The 12,870-nt window shown below is 41.5% G+C and overlaps 1 protein-coding gene across 3 annotated transcripts in view; it reads right to left on the reverse strand.

Annotated features, from left to right (window-relative positions):
- The window catches only part of LOC102912997 (amine sulfotransferase-like), a 34,596-nt gene extending 22,308 nt beyond the window's left edge, over nt 1–12,288 (reverse strand). The window contains exons 1-2 of one of the 3 annotated variants that reach the window (XM_076552447.1): nt 12,136–12,200; nt 9,325–9,465 (exon numbers count right to left, since the gene is read on the reverse strand). The gene's annotated coding sequence lies outside the window, so the exon portion shown is untranslated. Of the gene's footprint in view, nt 1–9,324; nt 9,466–12,135 lie in introns of all 3 variants that reach the window. The other 2 variants (XM_006984326.4, XM_006984327.4) reach the window with 2 other exon arrangements.
- Between the last annotated feature and the right edge of the window lie 582 nt (nt 12,289–12,870).

A 12,870-nucleotide genomic window follows, 5' to 3' on the forward strand; every position in this document is an offset into this window, starting at 1 on the left:
GTAGGTAAAATATGCTCATAAACATTAAAACTAGTTGTTAGAAAGACGTAACTAGCTTTATAATTTAAGTTTTAAAGCATAAATACTTGCAGCTTAATCTGCACTGACAATGATTGTCGAAGCCTAGAATTCAACATTTACAAATTCTCATTCACACACACAAAACACACTATTATGACACAACTTGTGTCTTGAGAGAATCTTCTGCTTTTTAAATCTTTGGCCTCCCAGTCAATCCCAAGTTCTACCAACTTTTCCGAATTCTGGTAGTTACCTGGACCACTGAGGCATTGCCACAAGACTTCTTCTCTTTTGAAACATCCTTTTTCTCTAGATATTAGGATAGCTACAACAGCTTGTTTCTTCTGTGGTGTATGTTGGTGTGGGATTATCTATTGCTTGATTTTTCATGGATGTGTTTAGCTTCTTTGGGTTGAATTTTCCCTTCTAGTGCTTTCTGTAGGACTGGGTTTGTAGACAGGTATTGATTAAATCTGGTTTTATCCTGGAATATTTTGTTTACTCCGCCTATGGTGATTAAGAGTTTTGCTGGGTATAATAGTCTGGGTTGGCATCCGTGGTCTCTTAGTGTCTGCATGAGATTTGTCCATGATCTTCTAGCTTTCATAGTCTCTATTGAGTAGTCTGGTGTTATTCTGATGGGTTTACCTTTATATGTTACTTGGTCTTTTTCCTTTGCGGCTTTTAATATTTTTTCTTTGTTCTGTGTGTTTAGTGTTTTGATTATTATGTGGCGAGGGGACTTTTTTTTTTAGATCCAGCCTATTCGGTGTTCTGTAAGCTTCTTGTATCTTCATATGTATTTCTTTCTTTAGGTTAGGAAAGTTTTCTTCTATGATTTTGTTGAATATATTTTCTGTGCCTTTGAGTTGGTATTCTTCTCCTTCTTCTATCCCTATTATTCTTAGGTTTGGTCTTTTCATGGTGTCCCAAATTTCCTGGACGTTTTGTGTTACGACTTTTTTGTCTTTAGTGTTTTCTTTGACTAACAAATCTATTTTCTCTATCGTGTCTTCAGTGTCAGAGATTCTCTGTTCCATCTCTAGCAATCGGTTGGTTATGTTTGTTTCTGTAGTTCCTGTTCGTTTTGTCAGGATTTCTATTTCCAGCATTCCCTCAGCATGTGTTTTCTTTATTGTCTCAAATTCATTTTTCAGATCTTGGAATGTTTCTTTCATCTGTTTAATTGCTTTTTCTTGGCTTGATTTGGTTTCTTCCCATTTTTTGTTCGTTTTTTCTTCCATTTCTTTAAGGGAGTTTTTTATTTCCTCTTTAATGGAGTTTTTCATTTCCTCTTTAAGGGAAGTTTTTATTTCCTCTTTAAGAGAGTTTTTCATTTCCTCTTTAAGGAAAGTTTTTATTTCCTCTTTAAGGTAGTTTTTCATTTCCTCTTTAAGGAAAGTTTTTATTTCCTCATTGAGGGAATGTTTTATTTCTTCTTTAAGGGCCTCTATCATCTTCTTAAAGTCATTTTTAGGGTTGATCTCTTCTGTTTCTTCTGTCATGGTATGTTTAGGTCTTGCAGGTGTAGAATCACTAGGTTCTGATGTTGCCATATAGGTCTTTATGTTTTTGCCTGTATTTTTGGACTGGCGTCTACTCATCTTTTCCTCTGTGTGGTGCAGGTGGTGTCTGTGTCTGAGAGTGCCTCTCTTGTTCTAATTTTTAGTCTTGGTTTAGTAGGGGTTCTTGGTTAAATTGGTACTATTGGGCTGTTTCTTCAGGGACAGCTGATTTCAGTCAGTGAATTATATACTTATGATTCTGGTGATCTGGTTTGGTGACTGGGTAGCGCCTTCTTCTGTGTTCCCAGGTCACGTTTTGTTCATTTGTCAACTCCTCAGCTGATCTTGTTTCTTCAGACTTCAAACTGTAGGCATCTGAATCCTCTCCCAGATGGGTTTCAGCTGAGCAGGGTAGTCTCACCAACACCTCCAAGTTGTTGGGTTTCACAGGATCAGCAGTTGGGTCCTGGGTTGTCCCCAGACAGAGTGTCCAGACTCGCCCTGGTTCTGACCCACGGAGATAGCCCCCTCCCCAGGTGTTGGGGCCAGGGGCGTCCCCGTTCCAAGCTGTGTCCGCCCCTCTCGGTCCCCGGGCCTGTCCACCCCTGTGGCCCACCGCCACAGACCCACCTGAGTCCACTTGTCTCCGCTGCTGGGGCTGTATGTCCCTGTCAGCTGCCGCTGGGTCTGTCTGCCTCTGCGGACCACCAACGGGCCTGTATGTCTCTGCTGGCTGCCACCACGGGCCTGCCTACCTATGCTTGTCACTGGTGCCGGGCACATCCACCTCTACGGGCTGCCACCGGGCCTGTATGTCTCTGCTGGCTGCCGCTGGGCCTGTATGTCCCTGCGGGCTGCTGTCACCGGGCCCTTCCACCTCCTCGAGTCGCCGACCTGTGTCCACCTGTCTCTGCCGCATGGCCTGTCTACTTCTGTGGGCCGCCGTCGGGCCTGAATGTCTCTGTCGGCAACCGCCGCCGGTCCTGTCCACCTCCGTCTGCTTATCTCCGCCGCAGGGCTTGTCCACCTCTGTGGGCCATCCCTGGGCCTGAATGTCTCCACCAGCTGCCACCGGGCCTAAATGTCCCTGTCGGGCACTGCCGCCGGACCCGTCTACCTCCGTGGGCCACTGCCACAGGCCTACCTGCGTCTGCTTCGCATATATATGTTTTTGTGTTCGAGTCTCTTATCAGTTTTCTGCAGGAAATCACGGCCAGGCCTAACATCAACTGAAGTCTCCAGAAAGAAGATGGGGCCCCACAACAACAACAATTCCACGTGGACAATAATAATATCACTGAACTGACAAACATCATCTACAGATCAGCTTTGAACTTCAAGGTGCTCAGAGCAATTTTGAGATGACTAGCTGAGATGATCCAGTCTCAAAGACTACTTGAATAAGGACTTGAGATAAACCCTGAACTTTGGCATTATACATAGACTGGATAATGAAGGATATAGTTACCTTTCCTAGAATTTGACAATTAACCTAAAATTTTTCTTTCAGGATAAAGAAAACTTCGCCCATACCCAGCAGGAAGCAATTTTAAGAATACGACGCCCACATTCCCAAAGAGGTGGTGTGGGGCGGGTGGTTTTTTGGTCTTTTTAATGGGTTTTGGGTCTGGGATAATTTTCAGTATTTAGGGGGATTGGTTACAAGTTATTGTCAAGGGTTAGGAAAAAGGCTTAGCAAAGGAGATTAGATTTAAGGTTCTTGTTTAAAAAAAAAAGAAAGAAAAGAAAAAGACAATTACTAATACTTTACATTGGATTGAATTGTTTTATATTGTATACAAATTTGAAACTGATATTGTTAGGAAATGCTATATGTATATTTCTAATTGTATTTATACCATTCATTTAACAATGTAATACAAATTTCTGATCCTTGAATGTTATTATTACCAACTATTAGGATATAAAGAAATGAAAGTTAGCAGTTAGACATTACAATAGAACTTGTAGTCATATTAGATATGCTTTAAAAATTGAGCAGAGATGTTTTAGACAGGTCATCTTCAAACCCTTCAAAGATCTACAGAATATGGCATTTAAAATGTTTTAATAACTTAGAAAATTTTCCTTTTTTGAGACATGTCAGCTCCTGGCAGTACCAATCTACTTCAGAGAAAATATGGGCATTGAAGAAACTGCATATGGAGTCAACTTTCATTGTGGCAAAAGTTAGCCACTGGACAACAAAGTATCCTTGAATCAACAGGACAAAATGGACAGACAGAACACGAAACAAGGGACTACTGATTCTTGCCAAAACAAGTGTGGTTATGGCTTTATCAAAAGGCATCTTCTGAGGCCAGGACAATATGGCTCCATCCCTGAAGTGGCCTTCGCATCCGGAAAAGGTACGGTGCCCTTTTCTTCAAAGGCAGCTTAACAGGCAGAGGGCCGATGGCTTCTGTTGTGCAATGGAACAGCAGCTGAAAGTTCATGCCTCTCGAAAGTAGACTGGCATTTAATAGACAGATGTGGAGAAGAAGGGGATGCTGAGATGAAGCCATATATACACAGCCAAGAAGAATGGACAGCTGAATTTAAAAACTGTCAACAATTTCCAGAATTTAAAATCCTGAATCATGACAGGACACTAGTGGAATTCAGGTGTTTCTGGTACATGGACTGCTCTCACCCAATGTGAGGTTGAACTGTTGACCTTGTGTACATCCTACTTCACAAATGAGTCTGTCTGATACACTAAGCCTATAGGCTGAAGATGATGCCCCAACACTGCAGAGAAACCTCAGGTGACTGCCCAGGCAGCTGGCTGTTTCTATCAACTCACAAACTTTTTGGAAGTTGCTTGCATGCACTTCCTGTTTTTTATTTTTGTTAGCTAATATTATTCCCTTCTTGGGTCTCTGAGGGAGTTGAAGATTAGTTAGTTATGGTTGAAGATTAGTTAGTTATAGTTGAAAATTAATTAGGATAGAAAGTGCATTAGATACATCTTGGATTTTCCAAAATAGGATAGATAATGGAATTATTTTCTCTGATTTGTCAAATACCTATTTAGGTATTTATTACTTGTATATATTATATATAGTTGTTGTACTTTTGTATATAGTTTTTCTTTTGTTAGTTATAACCTTTTGCTTTTTTTTCTTTTTATTAAAATAGAAAAGGGGAAATGTGGTGGTGTTCTAATTGTACTGAAATGTGATTTTGATTGTATGTTAATAAATAAAGTTGCCCAGGGGTCAGAGCTATTGGAGCCATAGACAGAGTGTGGCGGTGGTGGCACACGCCTTTAATCCCATAGATCTCTGTGTGTTCAGGGATACAGCCAGCATTGGAGACATATGCCTTTAAGACCTAGGGGGCTGTACATTCAGACAGTGACGAGGCAGTCACGTGTTTGGGTTTACAACCAATGAGAAGGCAGAATGACTGGAAAATGGATTTACAGACAGGAAGTAGCTCTCTTTCGCGAAGCTGGGACAGCAGGAGGAAGGGTGAGATTTTAGCTCTGAGCTCTGACCTCTCGGCTTTCTCTTTTACATTGTTTCTGTGTTTCTTATTTAATAAGACGGTTGGTTACATCAACATCTTAATCTACACAAAGATGAGAAAAGAGGGCACAGAGAATACAACCAAATCCTTCAAGGTTGTCCAGCTGCTCAACTTAGAAAGACTTGACAAAAGACAATTTGGGTACAGAGACCACGTTTGCAACTAATGAGTTTCTTTGTATATTATATTTTTATTATGTGTACTTTTGTTATGAAAATAAGAAATTCTGTTAAGGACGATGCTTCTATTCTTCTTTTCCTAGAGTATGGATAACCTGCTGTCTCCGTGGAGTATTTCTGAGACTTGGCATCTGAGAGACCATTTCTAATATTTTTTTGCCTGGCTAAAATCCATGGTCCTTAGAAACATCATTCTTGTATAGTCCCAAATATTGTATGAAAATGTTTATTGTGATATTATACTTTTCAGCAGAAGAATTTAAAATAAAAATATAGCATATTTTTTTTATTTTATGATACAAAGCACCATGTATCCATATGGCATTTTTGTACATATTTGTACATACTCCCACACTCCTCCAGATCTCCCCACCCCCGTCCCTGCAGATGCCCACCTTCATTTTTCTTACATGTCATAAATGTTTTATTACCCCAGATGTCTTCCTTTCTTAAAAGCTTTTCCCCTTTTATTGTCTCTTTACCACTTGCATGACTTATATTCATATTCCCATATAACTGCACATATATAAAAGCTGGAAGCTAGGATCTGTGTGTGATAGAGACTATGTGACAATTCATCTCAGTGAGCCTGAGTTAGCTCACTTAATATAATACTTCTCAGCTTCATCCATTTTCCTTCAAATTCTATCATTCCATTTTATTTTTTAAATATTTACTTGTTTGTTTGTTTGTTTATTTGTTTGTTTATTATGTATACAGTGTTCTGGCTGTGTGTTTGCCTGCAGGCCAAAAGAGGGCACCAGATCTCATTATGGATGGTTGTGAGCCACCATGTGGTTGGGGGAATTGAACTCAGGACCTCTGGAAAAGCAGTCAGTGCTCGTAACTGCTGAACCATCTCTCCAACCCTCATTCTATTTTCTTTACAGCTGATTAGAATTCCACTGTACAGATGTACCACAATTTCATTATCCATTCATCAGTAGCTATATATTGAGGCTGTGTCCTTTTCTTTGTTATTGTAAATAGAAAATTAATAATAGTATCAGTAAAGGCTCATTAAGGGAAACAAGTTCCTTCTGGTCGACAGAAAGAAATCTCTGACCTGGGTGGAGATCTAAAATTACAGTTGGTCAGTGCCATGACCTGGCGATGGGACCCCCTAAGAAGACACACTTACTTTAAACCATGCTTAAGAGATAGGAGGAACAGTTGGCCTTTTACTGAGGTAATGTACTTTTCCTTCCCAGAATTCCAGCTCTGTGGTCAGTCCCTATAAGCTACCCTGAGTTTCTGTTGGGTTTGCTCAGCTTTTCTTTTTTCTTCTTTTTTTGTCTTTCACTTTCAGACATTAGGCAGAGGTAAGTATGCTTTCTCTGGTATGGTGGGCCTTTTCACCCACCTCTCAATCTCCCACCCTACCAGGGGGCTGCTTGTCCACCAAGTGGCTGACCTCTGTACTATCTCAACTGAAATGGCATGCCTTCCCCTTCCTCTTCTCTGTCTCCCTCATCCAAGCTACTGCTGAGGTTTCCAGCTTGCCTGCCATGGAGGTTTTCCTTTTAAATTCATTTAAATAAAATTGTCCTTTGGTTTACATTTCTGTCTGTTCTTAAACTTACTATTAAGAAAAAGACGCCCGAGAGGGGACTCTGATGTTCCCAGTAACATGAATGATTTTGGTAGACTTCCCTCAAATTTCAGGTAACACATGAATGTGTTGTCTATAGAATGAATCTGTATCTCTGTGACAGTGTGTAGACTCTCTTGGGTATGTGCGCAAGAGGAGCAGAGCTGGTTCATCTTGTAAGCTTGCACTCCCACTAACAGTGGTTAAAGGTCCCTCTGCTCACATCCTAACCAGTGTTTGTAGTAACGATGTAAAGTAAAAAAAGAACGTGAGTGGGATGTGGTGAGCAACACAGGAACGTGCTGATGAGCTCTCCACGGGATAACCCAGGGGCAGTGGCAGAGCCTCCATCTGTGATGTAGGTCATGGTAGGAAAACACTAGTTTCCATAGCAAGGGAAAAACACATTTCAGAAAGCCGAACAGAAGGAGACTCCAGAGTCTGTTTCAGAGGGCTCAGCTTCAGTGAAGGGTGAGTGTTACTGCTGGGGGCTGGAACCACAGCTCAAAACAGAGAAAGCCTCAATATTTGTACTGTGCTTTTAACAGCAGTGCATGTTAAGGAGAGGTGGAGGGACGGACACACACACACACACACACACAAACACACATACACACACATACACACACATACACACACAAACACACATAAACACACACACACACACACACACACACATACACACACATACACACACAAACACACATAAACACACACACACACACACACACACACACACGCTCACATGGATAGAGATAGAGGCAGAGATGGGAAGGAGGGAGGGAGGGAGAGAGAGGGAGAGGGAGAGGGAGAGGGAGAGGGAGAGAGAGAGAGAGAGAGAGAGAGAGAGAGAGAGAGAGAGAGAGAGAGAGAGAGGGAGAGCCAGCCACAGGGGTGGGAACTGGTTATGGGAGGGCATGGGGCAGTGCTAGGAAATTCTCACAGAGGGCTGACAAAAAGCCACTTTAGCAAGAATCTTAGTGAGCTGGAGGTTAGGCCATTCCGGAGGCAAAGATCCCTCCCTGCATGGCTTATCCTGGGAGTTCAGAGGAAGTGCCACGGCACCGTATTCTATCATCTGTCCTACAGAATATTTCTAGCTAGAGAGGGAAAACTTTGAATCAGAATGCAGCAATGCTCTGTGATATGGGTATCTGGTTTGGCCCATGGCTTGAGGTGGACTGCAGAGCCAAGCCTGGAAACTGTGCCCATGTGAGAGACCTGTAGGGTACACAGGGTCAAAGGGGCCAGTTTATCTTTAGACAACATAGCACAGATATTGATATAGTATGAGCCAAGACAAACAGTGCAGGATGTTAATAAGTGAGCACAAAATCGATGACACCAGGGATCTGCAGACAGTAATATATACTGTTATACAACCATTCCTTGCAAAAGAGATACTTTTATGTGATTCTGTATAAACGTGTCCTTAAGGAAAGAGGCCTGAGCTTTCATCGTCTCCCTACCATTTGACAGTCTACCTGCCTGTCTCTGTTGGTCTGTGCCTATACCTCCGAACAGCCCCAAGAGCCAGTGAATAAAGCACATCAGATGTGCCTATGGCTCCTTCCATTCCCTTCCATCTCCTGGCCTCCCATTACTGGTACAGGGGCTTGGATCTTACAGGACTATGTACAGACCACATCCTGTAATATGCTCTCTCTCTCTCTCTCTCTCTCTCTCTCTCTCTCTGTATGTCTGTCTCTCTCTGTCTCTGTCTCTCTCTCTGTGTGTCTCTCTCTCTGCCTCTCTGTGTGTGTCTCTCTGTCTCTGTCTCTCTGTGTCTCTGTCTCTCTGTGTGTGTCTGTCTCTCTGTCTATCTCTCTGTGTCTCTGTCTCTGTCTGTCTCTCTCTCTCCCTCTCTCTGGAGTTGTGAATGTGGTGGCATCTCCTGCCTCAGCATCCTGAGTGGTAGGATTATTTTAGGTTTTCTGTTTGTATTTGCTTACTCTTTTCTTTTTCATTCTCCTTCTGGCTGGATCTGACTTACCTCCATTCTCATCTTTACTGTTCCCCCACTGCTTTTGACTTTTCTCTCTTCTTCTAATTTTTCCGTTCCTCAAATATGAATTATTAGTCTTTCTTGTCTGTCTCCTGTCCAGCCCTCCTCTTGCCAGCCCCCTTCCTTTATTTGCCCTTGTCATCTGAGTTGAGAGAGTTGCTTGTTTTTAACTAGCTGTTACTATGTTTTCATTGTGGACCTATCTACCAGGTGTGGCTCTTTCCATAGAGTTCTGCTCTTGAAGCAGAAGTGACGCTCACGCCTGGTGCCTTGAAGCTATCTGGGAGGTTATAATTGCTGAGCTATGCCTGAAGTCCAGTGGGGTAAAAGGATGCCTCAACCTTACAAAACCCCTGTCCTCCTTGAACACTGCCAGCCCTACCAGTGAAACAATATCAGGAATTAAAACACTACAAGTAATGCCCCAAACAGAAGTCCCAGCCCAGCACCATGAGGAACAGGGCAGCCATAAATCTGAAAACTGCTGACCTACTGTCATGGACTCTAAGGAGAGAGTTTGGTGAAAGACGGCATGCATGGAAGAATGAAGCCGGATAACATTCTCTCCCTCTGTACAAAAGTCAATTCAAAATCTGCCAAATACCTTCAAGACCAGACACTCTGAAACTACTAGAGAGAAACAGAAAAGAAAACACTTTGTGAGGTAGGTAAGGTTTTCTGAAAAGGACTCCCAACAGCTCAGGAAATAAGTTGAAGAGTTTCTACACACCAAAGAAATCAATTCATTCAGTGAACACACAGACTACAGAATGAATGAAAGTCTCGATGATTGCTGTGGGATGTTCTGTATGCTGTGAATACGTATTGCTCTGATTGGTTGATAAATAAAGTGCTTATTGGCCAGTAGCCAGGCAGGAAGCATAGGCAGGCAAGCAGAGGAGGAGAATTATGGGAAGAGGAAGGCAGATTCAGGAGACACCAGCCTGCCGTCCAGGGAGCAGCATGTAATGATACACAGGTAAAGCCACGGAACACATGACAACATATACATTAACAAAAATGGGCTGAGTTTAAATGTAAAAGCTAGTCAGTAGGAAGCTTGAGCTAATGGCTGCAGTTTTAATTAACATAAGCCTCTGTGTGTTTACTTGGGTCTGAGTGGCTATGGACCAGTGGGACACAGGAAAACTTTCAGCTACAGTTGCTTACTATACCTGTGACAGGATACTGATATCCAGAATTTTGTTTTGTTTTGTTTTTGTTTTTTGAGACAGGGTTTGCTTTGCTGTGTAGCTTTGCTCCTTTCCTGGAACTCACTCTGTAGCCCAGGCGGGCCTTGAACTCACAGAGATCCACCTGCCTCTGCTTCCCGAGTGCTGGGAATAAAGGTATACACCACCACTGCCCAGATGATATCCAGAATTTATAAACAACTAAAAATTCCCACAGATATAAAAAAAGCAAAAGCCCAGAAATAGACTAATGAAATTACTATATATTCATATTTTATCTCATTTCTGGACCCTAGATTTTCTGATACACAAAACCACGTATAAATGAGGGTCTTGGGGAGGAAAGGAGATTGCAGTAGGTGAAGGGGATATGGTAATAAAGGAGGTGTTCCTGCTGGAAACTCCACCTCAGTCCCCCTCCTCCCTCTCTAAACCTTGCCCTCCTGAGCTGCTCAAGACTGCACCTACAGGCTGCTTAAGCTCTGGTCCATAGACCTACCACATGATTTCTCTTCTTCCCCCGAGATTACCCAGGAATGCTTTGCTCAGATTAAACCTGGTCTTATTAATTCAGCTTGATTTAGCTTATTGCTTTCGTGGAGAAACCCACTACCGGGGATTCAAAATACTTACTAGGGGGCATGGAGGTAGATATGTTCAAAGTGCATGATAAATTAATGTTTGAATAATATTGTCTTTATTAAACCTGGTGCAATGGAGATATGCCAATAAACACAACATTGATCTAACCAACAGCAGGTATAAAGATGCTTAAAAATAACAACCAGTTGTGTGTGCACTAACATCTCAGTTATGTGAAGTATGTATTGTCATAAAGCATATGAATAGGCACAGATGAGTAAGAAATATAATGAATATAAAATAGTAACTTAAAATGCATAAACACATTATTTGATAGACTAAAATAGATAAAATTCACCTGTTAGTAATTAGTAGCAAAATTGCAATTAGCATAATGTCCGATAACAAAAAGTTTTAAATATTAGATTTTTGACTTAATTATTAGTTTTTATTTGAAATTAACTTCAAGAAAGTGGTAGTTAAAATAAAATAAGAATAGCTATGCTAATTCAATGAATTTACTTTCATTCAGAGAGAGAGAGACAGAGACAGAGAGAGAGAGAGAGAGAGAGAGAGAGAGAGAGCAGAGAGAGAGAGAGAGAGAGAGAGAGAGGAATGAACTTAAAGACAGATTACATCTTTGCAAATTCGGTCCAGACAAATATCTGCACAGGATCTGTCAGATAAATCTCTACGTAATGCTTAAATAGATTAGAGGATGCCATAGTTTCTAATAGCATTAGAACTGCAGATTTCGGTTGTTTAATCCAAAAGAATTTTTGTGTACATTAGGAAAATAAATGTGTCAAAGTCTAAAAATGCAGCTCTGTCTAAATTGCATGCCAGCAAACAATGTTTAATTTCTTCTAAACCATCTAAGTCACTTGATCGATACAGGTCGGGGTTTAGATTTCTGCAAAGAGGAAATAGAAAATCTTTTATGTTAGAGTCACCTGTGTAAAGCCTTTGGAGGTTGTTGAGTACAACTGAAAAATATAACATAAGCCTCTAGTGATTATCTTTCTGTGAGGCGAAGTCCAGGCAGCCTGACTAGTGAGTAATAGGAACAGAAGACCTGGGGTCTGCTCACAAATAATGGTTTCAAGATGGTAGGTGAAGTGACATGTTGACATTGCCACCATGAATTTCCCATCGAGTTACCCACCTACTCCCCACATTACTGTGATTTCCAGAAAGTCTGGTCACCGAGCAGTGTGTCAGGCTGCCCCTAGAAACACACTGAAAGAAACTGTCATCCTTTGTTATCTGTCATGATCGGCCACTCAAGTAGTCTGACTTTCACAGTATTAAGAGAGAATTTTAAGAGCCATGCCTCTCACAAGTAAGGGGAGAAAGGTGTGTGTGAGAAAGATTCATACAGAACCTTGACATTGGTGTTGCAAGGTGGTCTGCATTTCCTTATTATCATTTAAGTCCAAAGAAAGGAGAAAGTCAGAAAATTCAAGAGAAAAGAACAAGCCATGCAGAAGAAAAAAATAGGGCTTGAAAGATGCCAAACATCTACCTTTTATTACTCACGGTTGCAGATCAGCAGAGGATACAAAACCAAGTCAGCTAAAATGTGAACGAGTGGCAAGGACTGAAGGGTGGCTGAGGTACAAATAGTCCTGGCAGGGTTTGTTTTGGCAGATGAGAACTGATCTAGGGAAGGCACTAGTAGTTCAGCCTTGATAAATTGGGTAAAAGTTGACTTCTGTAAAAACCTACCATGTTTTTACAGGACCTACAAAGAACCACAGGAAAACAAGGTTCGTATTTACTCAGTTATTGACTAAACAAACATATGATGTATTTGAAAAGGGAGCCAAGATGATCTTTGATGACCAGCTCAGATCAAAAGTAATCCTGTTCAAGCCTATCTCGGGTCTGGGGCTGGGTCCATTCCTCAAGGTTTTGTCTCCACTATCCCATGCTCCTGTGTCATGGAGCCCCCTCTCCCATTACAAAAGCAGTTTGTAGCAATAGAGGGTTCAGTGGCTGTTTAACCTTGCTGAGTGAGTAAATTCATTTTCAAGTGCTCAAAGCATCCTTTTTAGCAATGATTTTCCAATCCTGTTTGTTTTCTTTTTACTAGATATAACCTGTCCTTTGTTTTCTACAATAACAGGTGTTTGCCCCCGTTTTGTCCACCTCTCTTCTCTCATGTTTTAATCCATTCTTCGGTCTTCTGTTTCCCACATAAGCTGCTCTTAGGTAATGATGGTTCTCGGGTTCCCACAAAACACAGAATTTGACCCCA

This window comes from Peromyscus maniculatus, chromosome 16 (genome assembly GCF_049852395.1).
Source record: "Peromyscus maniculatus bairdii isolate BWxNUB_F1_BW_parent chromosome 16, HU_Pman_BW_mat_3.1, whole genome shotgun sequence".
NCBI lineage: Eukaryota > Metazoa > Chordata > Mammalia > Rodentia > Cricetidae > Peromyscus > Peromyscus maniculatus.